Raw genomic sequence first — 16,894 nt, forward strand, 5'->3', positions numbered from 1 at the left:
AAATCTGATGGTGCAGGGCCACAAACTTCATTATAGATTGGGATTTTAGATGGCTCTTAATCTCCTTTGCAAAGTCAGACTACAATTTTTGAAAAGGACCTGAGAGGTTTGTCAGAAGGTAAAGTGATGTATTTCAAAATAACCGACTACTCAGAATCTTATAAATTTTATCCTATGATCATTTTAATACCCATTAGTTGGTAAGCCCAGTAAGATTTTCTGGCATTTTAGTGCTCCCTTAAGTAATAGTCTAGCCAGGTTACATTATATGTCATTAAATTCACTTACAGTTTTATACAAATACAGTATTGGTTATGTTGTCCTTCTGTTATAAAAACACTGAGCCAATAAACATGAATTGACCTTTTAGGTGTTTGCATTTGAACTAGGAATGAGTATTTCACTTGGCAAACCCTCTGGAGTTCTTCAGATAAAAGCTCTATCAAACATGATATGTTGTATCATTAATCTATCTTGAGATGGCGTGCAAAAAGCAAGGTATGTGACAGCTGCATTTTCCCTGTATACCAAATCACCTTTCTGCATTTCAGTATCAAGGGACTTGCAAGGTTACACCTCCTCAATAGTTTGATGTAAGGTTGACTTTTCACAATAACTGTATAAAAAAACCCCGCACGTATGTCTTCTGAAATAAAGAAATTTATGAAAGGGAAAATTACGCTTGCTAAACTCCTCTAGCTGTCACAGGAGTTTGTATGCGGAGAAACTGCACAGAATAAACCATTTTGCTGCAAAACCCTCAGCAGACTACATTAAAAACAAGCAAACAAAAACCCAAAGCCACTTACTATATCTGAGGTCTAGAAACTTTTCTAGTTCCTCTATATTCCTCTATACTCGCATTCATTCAGATAATAAAACAATTTCCAGGGGAGATAAAGAAGTCAGATGATTACCAATATCATTATAAAGATAAAAAAACATTTTTGAGCTTGAAAAGCAGCGTTTCAAAGAGAAATTGTGAAAAGAAAAGAATTACTTCACTGAAAATAAACGTCATTTCCTGCCAGGCATAGTTGAGTCGTCCTAAGTTCAGAGCTTCCTGAGCATTGAAACAACAAAATTGCCTTTTTCCATTGTTACTGAAACAGAAACAAACAAGGACGCACATAAAAACTTGGCTTAACTGGCCAATACGTCCATCTTTCACAGCATGTTCTGAAAGGAAGGCTGGTGCCAATAACTTATATACACTTATTTTCAAATAAAGAATTTTCTTACTTAAAAACTGCCAGGAAGACATTCTGCAAACGCACTAAACATGGGCAAGCCGGGCTCTTACTCCACTCGACMGTGTTTCTGATGGCTGCTCGTACGCAGCTACCTCTCGGTATTTTTGCTGAAGGCTGCACTTTAAAACAGCCGGATTCGGCTCGAGCGCTTGCTTGAGTTAGCTGCTCCCAGGCCTTCCGCTTCCCAGGCGTCACGTCTCCATCGCACGTCCTTCCTGCAACAGTCCCTCTGTCCGCTCTCAGCGGAGCACGAGCTGAGACTCATTGCTGCTAGCTGCCTAGCGCTATACGGATGCACCATTTTTGGGGGGGGKTTTTTGCCTTAGAGAAGGGAGATGGAATACGTGGTACTTAATAGCTTCTCCCTGCCATATGGACTTCAGCTAATAACACGGAATTTGGACCATGAAATGCATTAGGAAGGTTTCTCTCCCCTCGCAGACTGATGGGGACAGAATTCAGTGCCAATACGTAGAAGAAACACAGATAAACCAAGTTCAGCCATACTTGAATTTTTTTCTCTTTTTATTAAGCTATTTTAGATAGCTTATACTATTTTCCAGAAATTACTTCAGAGAAGCTACATTTCATGAGGCGCCTATATTTTTAGATTTGTGAAATTATATTAAAACCAACATGAATAAATGAATTCTGAAAACCTTACTTTCCCTCACAGGATTCAAAAAACTCTTTTGGTTTCAAGAGAAAATTACACCAGAGGGGACCTCTTTATCCATTATCCTAATTTCTTGTGGGAAAGAAAGGATGAGCAGATACCTACACCAACTGATTTCAACAGGTAACAGAATCACTAACTTTTAAGTAAAAATGTTACCTATGGAAGTTTGGAAAAAAATAAAAACCAAAAACTGACTGTAAAACCTCTACATGGTGCAGAATAAGTGCTGAAGATTTGCCACTGGACACGTGACTGAACTTAAACTGCAGTCTAATCAGGTTTTTAGTCCTTAGGAGCCTGTTTCTGAGAGTCCTCCATGGCATGGACAGGAAAACTGGCAGTTCTGCAGAAGAAGTCCTCTTTCTAAGGGCAACGTCGTCATTACGCAAAGCTTCAGGGAAGAATCGTCAGCCTGTTAAGAACAGCAGCTGTGTGATTGCTGTGTTTTATGCTTTTCCAGCTCTAGCATATTTTCCACTGATTTTAATGGAACGTTGCCACCGAGACCAAGCTCCAAGGCAAAGGTCCTGGTCAGGGGGGCTGCTTGGTGAATAAAAAGGCATTTAAATGGGAGGAAGAAAGACAAGAACACAGGTCAGAACCATAAGGATGAGAAGGCAGGAAAGAAAAGATGCAAGTGCCGCCCAAATCACAAAACGGGAGGTCAGGAATAGATTTCCCACCCTGGTCTGCACACCAACTCTCCCCTGAGGCACGCCACTTCATTCCTCTAATTTAATTTTCCCCATTGGTTTATGACTTGCCTCGTAGGAACTCTATGAACAACTTGCTGTTCCTCAAAGTACTCTGAAGCCACAAAGTGCTTATCAATAAAGGTGAGACCACGATACACCAACGGAGGAGAGAAGAAGAGCAAGAGAAGAGAAACTCAGGAGAGTAATTAGAATAACATGGAAAAGACCTTCAGACAATTGGAGCGATGGTGCAGCAATAACAGAAAAGCCAAATAAAATATATTCAGAAAAATGCAACAGCAAAATCCTTTCAGCCAAAACTACCTACAAAAAGTGACCAAAAGGTAGCGAGTAGGCAGCCTGCAAACCTCCCATTTGGCCTTCTTTACTCATGAGAAAGGTTTATTTTCATAATCCCAATTCATTTTCAAGAGCCACAGATTCAAGAAGGGATCACTATCAGGCTGAATCTCCCAGATTATCATCTCCGCTAGCTCTAAATAATCACTGAAAGAGGGGTAGAAGAGGAACCACAGATCATCTCCTTTTAACACTGCTGGTGGGGGAGAAGTAGAAAGCTAGCACAGAAAGGTGCTAGAGCCCTGTATTTTCAAAGGAATTGTTCTGATCCTCAAATAAAACCAGGCACATCAGAAACTAACCTTATTTACTTTATCCTACAGTGTTATCCACATATAGAATTATTTGAGATAAGGGGGGAGATTATTGGTTGTCTATCTGGCAAGTTAAATCAGATTAAAATACCGTATGAATTTTAAACAGAACAACTATTCCTACACACACTTATTCCAGGAGGATTTAATCTCTTTTGAGAGAGGATTAAGCTAAAAGAATGAGGCTTACTTAATTCTCAGGAAGGGGGTCCCCAAATTAAGTTTTTGCTGTGTTTTACAACTAATTTTCAAATTCATGAAGGCCCTAAAAGTTACCTTTTTTTCCCCTCTGCACATCCTGGGATGTTTTATACTCGGCTTGTCATCACTGCATCGTCTGTAAAACAGAACTCCCGTCTCTTCGCAGGCCAAAGAAGAAAAGCCATTTTAATCAGCCACAACAATGGATCCAGGAAAGACTCAGGTATTTTTTTAGGGCTGATATAAGAACTAACTTTAAAGTATTTCTTTCATCAGTAAACTTCGCTTTAATACAAATGAAACAGAGAAAACAAAATGAAATGAAAAACACAATAAATAAAATCATAAAAAAGCAATCCTCAAGCTTGAATATAACTGTACTCTAAAATATCAACACCTTGCACAGGAATCAGAAGCAAGGATTAACTCAAACAACCCCCTTCTCCCGCTCCTTTTTTTCCCCTCCTAACATCTGAAGACAGTACCTTGTCCTACTTCTGCAATCTCTTTCTTTTAAGATTGATTTATGGTAGCAATTTCCTTCCATTTGCATTTCTATGAAACTTTGGGACCCTGCAGCAGAGCATAAGTTTACGCTAAAAATAAAAAGGCTTCATAAAATAAATGAAGCCATGTAAGAGCACCCATGGTGGGCTATGAGTACATTGCACCATGCACAACGGGGCCCCCACGGAGCACATCAGCCCTGTAGTATTCTGGAAATACTTTTTTCCACTAGTAAGCAGATGAAAGATGACTCTGAATTTTTATATCACTAAAGGATGAAAAGAAATTCACCTTGGATTAGGGTAAATACATTGTATGAAGAGAGACAGACAACAGATTTCTYTGTGGAAGTCATTTTTCTCATGAATTTATTATTCTGATTGTTCTGTGAGTTCCTGTTAATACATATTAATGATTCATGACTGCTTTAAACATTTGCACTATTAACTTACTGGATCAGTAACAAGGAATTTACATCTTTCCCTGGGGAATGAAGAAGAAACAAGACCCACCAGCATCTACATGGAGACTTTATGCATTTTATGTTTTGTTTTGGTTTGGTTTTTGGGCATCTCCTACGGGTAAACCATGAATAATTATCCAGACAAATCTCCATACAATGTAACAGGTCTCCAGGTACTGATAATAAAAGCGAACATAAAAGAGCTAATCTAAAAGCTAAAACTAACTTTTTTATGAAACTGGACTGCAAACTCTGTACATAGGTTTATCTATGAATAAGGGAAAAAAGTTATTCAGAATACGAGCACCTCAGCAGCCACCTGCGGTGCAAGACGAGGTGACCCGAACTCCTATAGCTGTGATCCCACTGCAAGATGCAGGTCTTGTATCACTAATGCCACCACCACAGTTAGCACCTTGCTGTAACGTCACTACAGACACCGAGGTCGGGTGCGGAGTTCACACCGCCTTCTTACATCTACAAGGAATTTCTAAGGGAATTATGAAAATCTCTTGTAGGGCTGATGCAGGCTGAGAGAAGCTGTTTACAACAGGTCTGTTTCATAGCTAAGCCAAGGACTTCTCTCTAAAGCCTTCAAATCTGCTTCTTTCACAAGTACTAAATTCACAAGGATTTTTTTCTTTTTTTTTTTTTTAAATATAGAAAAATGTTCCTGGACTTTCACATTACAGGGGAATGATGAAACCCTTTGGATGGAAATGCATCTGGCGGCACAGCATGCATAGGCCAATTATTAAAAAAGCTGCCAAAGAACCCCAGGAATAAACACCAGTCTGAGATTAGTTTTTAGGGTCTTTTGAACGTTCATTAGTACAGTTTTAAGATCATGATTAGACATTTATTGTATAGCTGGTTCCTAGCTAATAAAGAGTACAAAATTCCACTATTTGCAGAGGAGAAGCAGCACAGAGTTCAAGAACAGCGATGACCTTGAAAAAAACTGTTTTGGCAGCCTACTTTAACCCCAAGAAGCAATGATTTTACCTTTTGCTGTCTCTATGCAGAACTCTCACTGAACTTCGAGGGAAGGCAAACTGCTGCAAATATCCTGTGTGTGATCCCGTCGCACCTGATTCCTTTTTGTTGGTGAACCTGGTCCTCAACATGCATCATGGCTGAGATCCACAGGGACAGAGGGGAGACAGTAAAGACAGTCTGCCTCGCTATGTTTGCATACATATTAATTTGTTCAGCTGCTAGCATTTTCTATAACTAACTTCAAAACAAAAGGAAGAAATGGTTAAAAAATATTTCTGGAGAAATGATGGAGCACTGCTGCAACCATTTTGGTAGTTTGCTTCCTCTGCAGCTGAAATAGAAGAGTTCTGTTAACTTTCTTTTCTACATAGCAGATACCTAGGACGTAGCATGGGATTTCTCAGACAAAAGGCTGGCTTCTAATTAGTGGAAAATTCTGAYGAACTGGTAAGTCAAGTATCTTTTACAAATAAACAAAATATTTGTATTATATCCAAGGATGGGGACACCTACAGACCATCTTAAACCCCTGCTAATATCCCTGTGGCAATGATAAATCACACTACTAAATATCAGTTACTAGACACTGACATTCACTTGGCTCAAAATAGACACTGTTCTTTATTTAGGGTCAGCTAAAGGTTTATGGTGAAGGCATGACTTCAATCAAATGAAAGGGAGAAATGATCTGAATCAGTAATCTGAATTCACCTATCTGTACCCTGCAGTCTCAAGAGGGCACAGTCCTTGCATCTCTGTGTTTCTACTTGGGCTAAGTAGACTGAGATGATACTTCAGACAGTTACTTCTAAAGAACTATATTCCTTTGGCAGGAACTGATTTCTTCAGCTGTACTGATGTTGCATCACTACAGTGAGCATTTCCCACTCAGTTTGGCCAGAAGAAGGACCAGTCACAAGAAAAGAAGCAGGCAATCATGTTAGTCTTGTTAGCCTAACCGCAACGATCAGCTTAGGTGTGTTATCATCTGAGATGAGCCCATTGCAAAGCTCTAGGAATGCGGCCTTTGGATTCCTCAAGTTCCCCTCCTCCGTGTTTCCTTTTATTCATTCCAAATTACCCCTCCAAACTTTTCCTTTCGATCATCTAAGAAAGCCAACGTCTTTGATCTGCTCTGCAAACCTTCTGCAGGTTCTCATCCCTTCCCAGTCTTCTGGCCTCCAGGGAGCAACAAAGCAGCACAGGGAGGAAAATACTTCAGTACTGTTTGGAGAAGAGAAAAAGTATAAACAGGACCTGAAAAGCCTTAGTACAGCAACAGGCTCCTTAGCAGCTCTGCATAGGAACTATAAGTAACCAATTAGGGAATCAAAGAGCATTTTCCCTCTCTGTCAACAGTAAGTGATATCAGCTGCACAAGCACTGAATGAACTTCCATTTCTGATGGTCTCCAGGGTTGCCAGCAATGTTCTTGCTCCCTGGAGAAGTAGGTGACACTCCTGCACTGCACAGAGAAAGGAGAGGATTGATCTTGATCTGACTGTCTGCTTGGATATGAAGCTTAACTACTCAGTGTGACTTTGGTTTATATACCGTACATTTTGCCTTCCTGTACTGACCTAAATACTGCAATGCTTTGTTTACAAACACATCAGGGAACATTGGTTTTGCCCTTGCCCTACATTTCCCTTTCCCTTTCCTGTTTAGCATCTCTAAAATATTTCCTTTTTTACTCTTATTATAGAAGTTATTTCATGTTAAATATTGTAATCATTTACTGGAATCTATAGGCTTGTGAGGGGGCTTCATTTTCCACTGTTTACAGGGTCAACATTGAATCAATTTATTTATATTAAACAAACACACTACTATTAAAAAAAAATTAAAATCTTCCTGCTTTGATTCATGTTTATAAGGCTATTTTTTTTTTAATCAAAGACCAGGCTGAGAGAGAAAACTTTTCTTGCTGCAGTTTATCATTTAAGAAACAAAGCAAAACTCAGACTCACCTCTTCTGACATCCATTTTCATTCCACTGCCTTTTTGCGCCATCASACTATTCCCTCTGCACACCTGCTCTCTATCTCCATTTGTCTGATTAATCATCCTCACTTCTTCTCTATAGGTTTTGACAAGCTTCTCTTCCTTCTCCAGCTTCATCCCAATTTTTTGCCTTGTACAGCTTAAAGCTCCATCACAGATGCACTGGCTTCTCTCAAAATGAAACATAATCCAGAAACCACCAATAACAACAATCTTTAATAAAGTAACAATAAATATCAGAACATCTTGGATAAAYACCAATTTTTAAAGAATTTATGAATTAAGCAGTTGTAAGAGGAGGAGCTGGCTCTTGGTTTTAGGTTTTAGTATGATATGTACTCTCATGGAGAAACAGTCATATTCAGAGAGATCTGCACAACTGCATTATACATATTATTTCCCTTTAGATAATGCAGTTAGAAGTAATTTTTGTTTCACAATTTCATGCAAATGCTCAGTAGTATTTTCTGTACCTGAACACATCACATAGGTACTTCTCAGGGTTTTTTTGACATCAGACTCCCGTGGTAGTATATGTTATAATTAACTCCTATCAGGATTTCCTAATTACTCCTCTCTTGTCCTGCTTTCCGTTTGTTGAACCCTGCTGAAAAATCCTGCCGTTCAGCTAAATGGGAGTGATGTGCTCCATCACTCACATAGATTTTATTATGAAAATGTAGTACCTTTGTATTAGTATGCGATTCAAAAGCAGATATACAATCTTCAAAAAGATGGCCCTGAGTGTTCATTGAGAGGTGTGATTGTAGAGAGCAACGACGGTCCAGCATTGAAAGTGCAACTGTGATATTGTAGTTTTGGATTCAGTTTCCCTCTCTGCCTGAAATTCCTCATGCAACCTTTCCAAGTCTTTCAGCTCCAGATTCTCAAAGGTCAATAAACACTTGAACATCTTTGAAATAACAATAGTCTCGCTATTCGACCTTGAGCATTTTGTAGGACTGGCAAGGGTCTGAGCAGGGGTATGGAACGGGCATTTTAGAGAATTCACAGAGAGCGTGTTTGGAGGTGTACAGAGGCAGAGACACAACAGGCAGTACTCACCTACCTGAGGCACTCCGTTCCTCCTCTTTGTCAAGGTAAGAGAGAAAGTACGAAAATACTTCTAAGTAATTTTGCACAGAGTCATTCAGGAGCAACTGCATAGTCCTACACTCTCATCAGCTTTCCTTTTCTTTCACATGGATCTCAAGCAACTTGCACTTACTAGATGTCATTTGATCCTTTTGCCCTGGGGGTTTTGGCTGTCTTCACATAAGATCCATCCTTTACATTTAATAAAAAGAATCAAGTCACAGATGTAGGTACGGGGAGATGTGGGTGTCCTGACAAAAAGATTTAGCCTCACACATCCCACCTACAGTTTTGGTTTGATCTCCCCSCCACCGCCCCGCAACATGTTATTACTGCCTGTGAGTCATTTCATTAATCCAGAGAGAAGGCTAGAAAACAAGTGAATAAACACGCTGCTTCACAACCTTCTGTCTGCACTATTTACTTCTCTGCTAATGAATGAACAGCTAAAAAAACAGAATTATCCTAATTGGGGACATTCAAAGGGACATTATCTCCCTTTGTCAATAGCTGCTGCCTGGCTCTGCCTGTGAATACACTCCAGCGTCAGAGGATGGTCTCTCGATGCTCCTGCCCAGCCACCCTGCAAAGATGACAGTCCAGGAAAACAGCGGGAGCAAGTCGAAAAGGAGAGCACAGGAGTCTTTTACAGGACTGCACCTTTCCTATTAAAAATAAACAAACAAACAATGAATAGGAGAAATCCCAAACGGAGTTCTGATGCCGGACACAGGGTCCGGCTCCAGCCGCGCAAGGTCAAAACTCCATTACACGCACGGTGCTGGAACTCAGCACCCGCTCAAGTTTTGGAGTTCACTGTGTCTGCACAGATTGGGCTGCTCATTTATCACAAATACGGTCTGAAATGTCCTAGTCTCCCTTTATAAATTCTACAGCTGGCAGAGTGGTCCTATATGTAGTGACAAAAATCAAAACAGAGGAGGAAGGACTAAATGAGGAACAGATTGCTGTAGCCTGCGTTTGCCCTCCAATGGAGGAATTAAAGGAATTCAAAGTCTAATTTTTGCCATTATGGAAACCTGGGTTCCACTCACTCTTGCAGCCCTACAGCTGCTAAGTCTGACACTGGTGCAGAAACAGATACAGATGAACCAATGCTCTGTGCAGCCCATGCTTCAACCCAATTCTTTTCTGACTCACAGGGAATACCTCAATCTTTTCTTGCCTCTTCTGAAAGCATTCTACAGAGTTAAACCTCAGGACTCTTATGTGAAGCACCCTAAGGTGTTTAATAATTCCCTGTCAACTCACAGGAAAGAATATTGCACGGTTTCTTCATAAAACCACCATGTAACGCACAGAGAAAGCCCTCTAAGTAACATTCAGTATACTATGAATAATTTTTAAAACAACGTGTGATGGCAAGTATGCTTGTGCTCCTCATATACTTTCTCCTTTGTTGCTATACATGCTGAAATTTTTGAACTTAATCTAACAATTATATTTCTGCACTTTAGCACATACTTGAACACTTTCCTCTCCGATCCACTTTCAAAAAGAATCTATGGATTTCTTTACTGAAGATGGCTGATGTTCAGCCCCTGAGCTTACCAAACTACAGTCCAACAGAACATTTAAAGCAACATTTGGCCATTCCCTGATTTCTTCCCTTCGTTCTTCTCAGTGTGCTCCCACCATATAATGGGACAGCAGCCTGTACATGTCTCCATCATGTAAGTGGTGCATATCCACTTATGGGACAACTGGTCACATAAGGAATTTTGTCCTTGCCAGTCATTACACCAATGGAGATGCCCACCTAGAATACGTCCAAACATCTGTTGTAGAAACTGCTGTATACATCCCTGTGACCTTCAGTATGAGGCCATATCGCCCATGCTGTCTAGGCTGGCAGAAAGACTGGACATCACTGCTCTAAGACACTGTCACAACACACAGGTCCGTGTCACCTGGACTTTTCAGAACTTACGGAGACAGGAGGACAGTCTCCAAGCCTGTTCAAAGCCCTGACAACAAACAAGTGGGCATCTCTGTGGCTGGCAGCATTTCAGATCAAGAGTTAATATTCTGCAAGACTCCTCGATAGCTTGCGCCACACAAATCAGCACAAAGCTAGGGCTCAGCAAATCAAACAGCCTTTCCCTACCTCTCTGTAAGGCTCTCTCTGTACAACTCTCTGTTCTTCAGGAAAAATGCAAACCCCGCAGTTTGCTCCAGAATCCCAGTTATAAGCAGTCAGCTGAGTGCTAAGCATCATTCCATCAAAGATGGTCTTTTCCCCCCTCATCTGTCTCAGGCTCCACAGGCTGTACGTGGGGAGGGTTGTCTCAGGAAGCCAGGCTGCAGGAGCACGTTCTTGCATCCAGATGCCGTAAGTATGACAGGTCCAGCCTCACAGCAGACATACTGCTCACTCCTACTCACCATTAATATCACAGGGGGGCTTTTCATTCTGTGCTAACACCTTCTCTCCTCCAACTTACGCCTGCTAGGACTGGGGCAGCTCTCAGGGAGAGGATGATGGGGCACGATCTGCCAGGCAGCTTCCCGCAAAGCTTTAATCTTCTATAGAGCTGAAGTACAGGTACTGAGCAATACGTAAGGACAACTGTCTCTACGTCCTTTTAGCTGACTTGCCCTGCCTCACTCGCATGTGTAGAATAAGGCAGTTTTAGCGAAATCTCTTCCCCACTGCTCCTCTCCTGCCCTTCTTTGGGCTGAACAATGTCCAGTGGCTGAGGGGAAAGAAATAACAGAAAGACATGAAACAGCGCAACATTTAAAGGCAGTGAGGTTTCAGTATAGAATATATCTCTATATATGCGTACACACATTCAATTTGTATTTCTAAATCGAAAGTATTTGGGCCACAACCCTTGAAATACTTTCATGTATACTTAATTTTAGGACACGTAGCCTTAAAGATGTAAGCACACAAAATCAGTCTCAGCACAGAAATCTTTGACATGCAAACAAAGAAGACTAGTGTGCTGTTAAAAAAAAAAACAAAACACATTGGCAGAATGATATTTTTGATTAATAGAAATTTAAATTAAATTTCTCCTTTCATGTATGGAGTAGTTAATTCTAATCAAGCAAGCTCAAGATTTCCAGCTGCCTGGGTAAGACTAATTAGATTCTTCCACATTATTAGTTCAACATATTTAATCATACATGGTACACAAACATCAACTTCCTTTTTAAGTCTTCAGTGGAAATACTTTTCTGATGTCGGGAACAAAATCTACCTCAAAGGGAATACATGATTTCAGGAATACTACACAGAAAAGTTCCAAGCTTAAAAAAATGCTTTTAAATTAGTTTGCTTAGTAGAGAACACCACCACCACCACTACTTAGATTTCATATAGAAAATAAGCAACACTTTATGTTAAATTGAAATTATGGAAAGAAGGCTGGGGGAGGATGACTGTACATATGCTATGAAAGCAAACAACATTAACAAACTAAAGGAATCTCTTATTATCACAGGATTCCTGTCAGCCAAGCATATAATTGTGATAACCTGACATGAAGGAGGTCTGAAGTGATAGTACCAGATGCCTTATGACGGTTATGTGCTTCTAGAGTTAATGATTGTTAACTATTGTTCCTCGAGAAACAGCTTAGAAAATGACTTTGTGCAAGAATGACAAATTCATCTAAAACACATYTGATGGCTCTATCGAGTGCCAGCCCGGGTTACAGCTGGATGCAGACAATCTGTTATGTAATAAGGAGGTAGACCTAGCTGAGTCACTTTAAATCAGGAAATTCAATTCCTTCCTACTCCTCAGATTCTAAATATGCTATAGCAAAAAGCTTCTATAGGACTTTTTTTTTTAATGTTTAGAGAAAAAAAGTGAAATACCGCAGTGAAGTAATTCCACAAAAAGTACCCATGAATTCCCAAGCAGCGTAAAATACAACAGACTAAGGAAATTAAGAAGGAAAAGGGAACCATAGGAGCTAAAAGGCAGACCACTAGTCCATCTCATTTTACTCTTTGTCGTAAAATGAAGCAATCCGCACACAGACGTAAAAGCCAGGAGGAGGAAATAAAGTATTTCTGCTGTAAGCAGCTACTCATCAATGGGAGAACGTACGAGCAACATCAAGAGATTTTGGAATAACAATTTTATGACCCAGGACACTAGAATGGTAATCGACAGAGCTGACTGAAAAAAGTTACAATCCCATGGGAAATGGGATTTTAAAATATGAGATTTTCCTAAGAAATTGAAACATGTTTATTCTGNCCCCCAGTTTAAAATAGCCCATGTAGGAGCTGGAAGGGCTGATGGCACTACTTTCACCCACGCATTTGCCACAGCACCACGATGGAGGAAGCGCTTCAACCTCTGGAGGAATTCTCCATGGCATGGGAGTACAGCAGAGCTGCGTGCCACACCATCATGAAGGGGACTTCTGTGGCTCTGAAGGAAGACCAGCAAACTGTTGGGTTACCTCCAAAGGAGGCACCTATAAACGTTGAAGTATACCCACAACCCGTTCTCAAATGGGCAGAAAACAATGCGTTCTAACTAGGTTAATTTCTTTGTGAGGGTTTTGTATTGCTTCAAACGGTGCGAGAGTCATGGTGTAGCAGGATTACAGTTTTTCATGGCACAGGGACATTTTTCCTACTATTCCCCACTGCTTATGTCTTTCCTCCTTACCATATTACATACAATGTGGATTCTTGTTTCCTGCCAGGTAGTGGGATTCCTTGAAGATCTTCCAATACTTTAAACTACTACAAGAGGTTCAGAAGAGAGAAAAGAGGTGGTGCAACTGCAACTGAGCCAAAACAGAAGAGGAGTTTGCATCATGGAACATGATAGCCTTGAGACAACTACTTAGGTTTTTATGCAAGACAAAAGTCATGCACAGTGATGAACTGCAAGACAGAAATGCAAAATCTCTGAAAGCAAAAAAGTTAGCCTCATCTTTTCAAGTACCTCCCTTTCGCAAGCAAAAAGGGAGATCATTCAGACGACTATGAGAGAGCAGAACTTAATCAGCAAAATATATTTGTTCAGTTATTAGCTGCTCTTACCAGAGAGCCATTTATTTAGTATACTAACAGCATTTATTCAAAAGTCTCATTTATAAACATCAAACCCAGCCTTACTTTAGATTACCTCAGGGAAAAAAAAAAAAAAGAGGAGTATGTGTTGTATATCCATCTTTAGGGAAACTTAATTATTTCTGAATTCAGAAAATTGCTCTAGGTTGGAACAGCAGCTAATATCCTAACCAGAACTTCCTTGATCATTACCCAAGCAGTAGCATTTTTATTTTAACAACCTGAATCCTCCTCCCCCACCAGTATTTCTCTGCTAACACATTCCATTCTAATTTTAGTCTTTTGAGAAGTTTCTTTTCCAGATCAGCCCACTCTTTTTCACATTTAAATAATTTTCAGTTTTTTAAAGAGCTCGGCTTTAGCAGGTGTTTCAGTAGCTAAGCAATAAGAAATGTCTCTTGAGAACATTCTTCCAAGTTTCCCAAATGGATTAGCCTGGAAGTTTCAGAATAATAATATTAGGCAAAATAACCATGCTTTTTAATTTCAAAAATCTGAATAAAACTCCTAAGACAAAAAAAAACCCTCCTCCCACCCCCCCTCTCAAAAAAGAAAAAGCACTTATGCTCCTTGTTAATGAAAAAAGAGGGTGTGATAAGAAGCAGTTGCAACACTGGCAATACCTGTAATTAACTTGAATGCAGTAAAATTCAACAAAAATAATTTTAGAAGCTTAACATGGAGAAAATGGTGCAACTCCTCCTTTTTTGAATTATTTCGCTTCACTGCAGCCCCAGGATCAAGAATCCTAAAGGGTTTGCAACCATGAACTGAGTAAGTACATTCTAGAGACTAAGAGTGGAAAACTGTGTGCTGTCCAAGCAGCAGAGACTTTACAGGTAATTTGGACCCTGTAGCCCCATGCAGCTAAAGTAGGGCTATTATCAGATTTAGCAGCTGAACTGAAGCAAGGTCAAGATACCTTTACACTACTTTAAAGTACCACCTGTCCTCAGACAAAATAGTTTGGTCCTTCATGTCACCTTCAGCTGTTCTGAAAGCTGCACTCTGTCTCTTTCTGCTCCTGGAAGGTAAAAATGATTCAGGACGCTTCAGCAATTGCCTCTCTTTGCACTCCCAAGTACTCTGGGGAAACCCACTGACAACAAGGCCTCTGTGCCTTCACGCACTTCGAGCAGACCTCTGAGATCCTGGCACCTGCTAGATGCACCAGGTTGGCAATTTTGAAAAAGAAGTTAATACTAGGCATCACTCACGGATTTATCAACATAGGTATTCACCTAGAGTCACAGGGTTGATCTTTGCTGAGCTTCCACATTTCCCTAGGGTGCAGGAACATCTTCCTCTTCCCATGGTAAATAAGGCTCTAATAAAAAGCTGACTCTGTCCTGCTAGGTCAGTACAGAGGTAGCACCTGCAGTAAAAAAATCAATTGGAGTGTAATACAACAGTAGACATTTCCTATCTTATTTTTCAGTATGACATACCATTTCCATTTTCTACTCCCTTTGCCCCATTAATTTCTTCTAACCTCTCAGACTAAAGAAAGTTCCTATTTTCAAACTGCAGTTAGTACTCAAAGAGTTTTCTTAGATGGTATAAAGCTTTCAGGGAAATGTTTCTTCAGCAGTTTTTTTTTTTTAAACCTAGGACTGCTCTAACCACAGTTTTCCAGAGGTGAGATGCGTTTAAGTAAATACCTCAAGTAAAATGCATCTCATATTGCTTGTCAGCTCGCAAGAATTTTTAAACAATATTTTTGTCTTTTACAGCATGCACCCACTGTCTTATAAGTTTGCTCCTTCTTTTTCCTACTTTGACTATCTGCAAGGGAATGAACTCTGTTCGTTCTCAGCTATGCCAGCTGCACTATTGAGAACGGCCAGGTGAAGAGGGGCAATATGGGGCAATACTGGCACCCAGGCGAAAGATGATCCTGGTATTTCTTCAGCACGTAACTTCATTCCGTTTCACTTCTGCCCGTGGTTTGCTGGCTGAGCGCGAGGGCACTGGTGAACCAGCTGGAGCACGCAGGTGTGAACTTCCCATGGTCAGCTGCACCCCCAGACTGAGGACGCAAACATATCAAAGCACTTGAGCACAGATTAACACCTCCTCCCTAGCATTAACGCAGGTTTAGAGCGTTACCTATACTTATGATTACATGCAAATATTTAAAGGCTTCTGTTCACTCCTCCTCACTACATCTTCCTTTTCTCAAAAGTGCCTTTGCCTAAACAGGGACCAAACAAAGGCTGAAYGGAAAAGAGGGCAAGAAATTAGATCAAACCGAGTCTGCAGCATTCTTGTTATCCCTCGTGTCAGACAAGTCACAAGCTGTTATTTAACTGGGCCTCCAGACCCTAGGAAGTGAAATGGCAAGAGAGAAAAGCAATCCCAAGCCTGCGCACTGGGTTTTGACCAACAGAAAACGCAAAAGGAGACCAACAGCGTACCATTAACGTTAGCTTTGAATCGCACCACAGCACAAAAGGTTCGTCGTACGGTGCACGCASTCCTAGAGGGAAGTCAACGCGCAGCACGTGAAATGGAAAAGCGAGGGAGGAATTTCAGCTGTGCTGGTGCACACGCTCGCTTGGGCATGAGAAAGCACGCGTGCGAAAGGAGCACAGCGGAGAGAAACGCAAGGGAAGGCAGCAGCCCATAAGCAATCGTTACGAAAAGGAAGGGGGGCGGGGAATTGCGCACAGCCCTTTTGCAGCTCCTGCTATAAAAATAAATAGACCTTTTAATCCACGTTTTCCTTGAAGCCTTCTCTATTGACCATTCATTTTGCCTCTCTCTTCCCAGCTCTTTACCTCCTCTATATGGCTGATGAATATGCAAACGAATAATCAGTTTTATAATAGCCTCTCCTTTTTAAGAGCAGGCCATAAATTTGGACTCTGAGCAGCAGGTTCTAAAGAAACTATTAYACTACAGGGGAGATCTGCAACGGCTGGGAGAAGAGGCAAGACCCAAATACCGCCATTAACACACCAGGGCTCTTTATAGCTCGTGTGAACGTGGCTAGACGGCGGGCACTTCGCGAGACGGAGCTGGCAGCCACAAAGACGCATCTTTCACCGAACTGCCCGCAGAGTCACCGCGAGCACCCGCGGGGCGCCGCTCGCCATCGGCGCCGCTCCCTGCAGGGTCCGCACGAAGACCGAAGCGCCACGAGCCTCAAGAGCCCAGAGGCGTCAGTTTGATGCGATGCCCCCCACCGACGTTTCCCAAGCTCTGGGGAAAACCCCGCGCTTCCCTCCCCCCCCGACCCTGCTGCAGCCGGG

Source organism: Apteryx rowi, unplaced genomic scaffold (genome assembly GCF_003343035.1).
Source record: "Apteryx rowi isolate R43461 unplaced genomic scaffold, aptRow1 scaffold_98, whole genome shotgun sequence".
In the NCBI taxonomy this organism is placed as follows: Eukaryota; Metazoa; Chordata; class Aves; order Apterygiformes; family Apterygidae; genus Apteryx; species Apteryx rowi.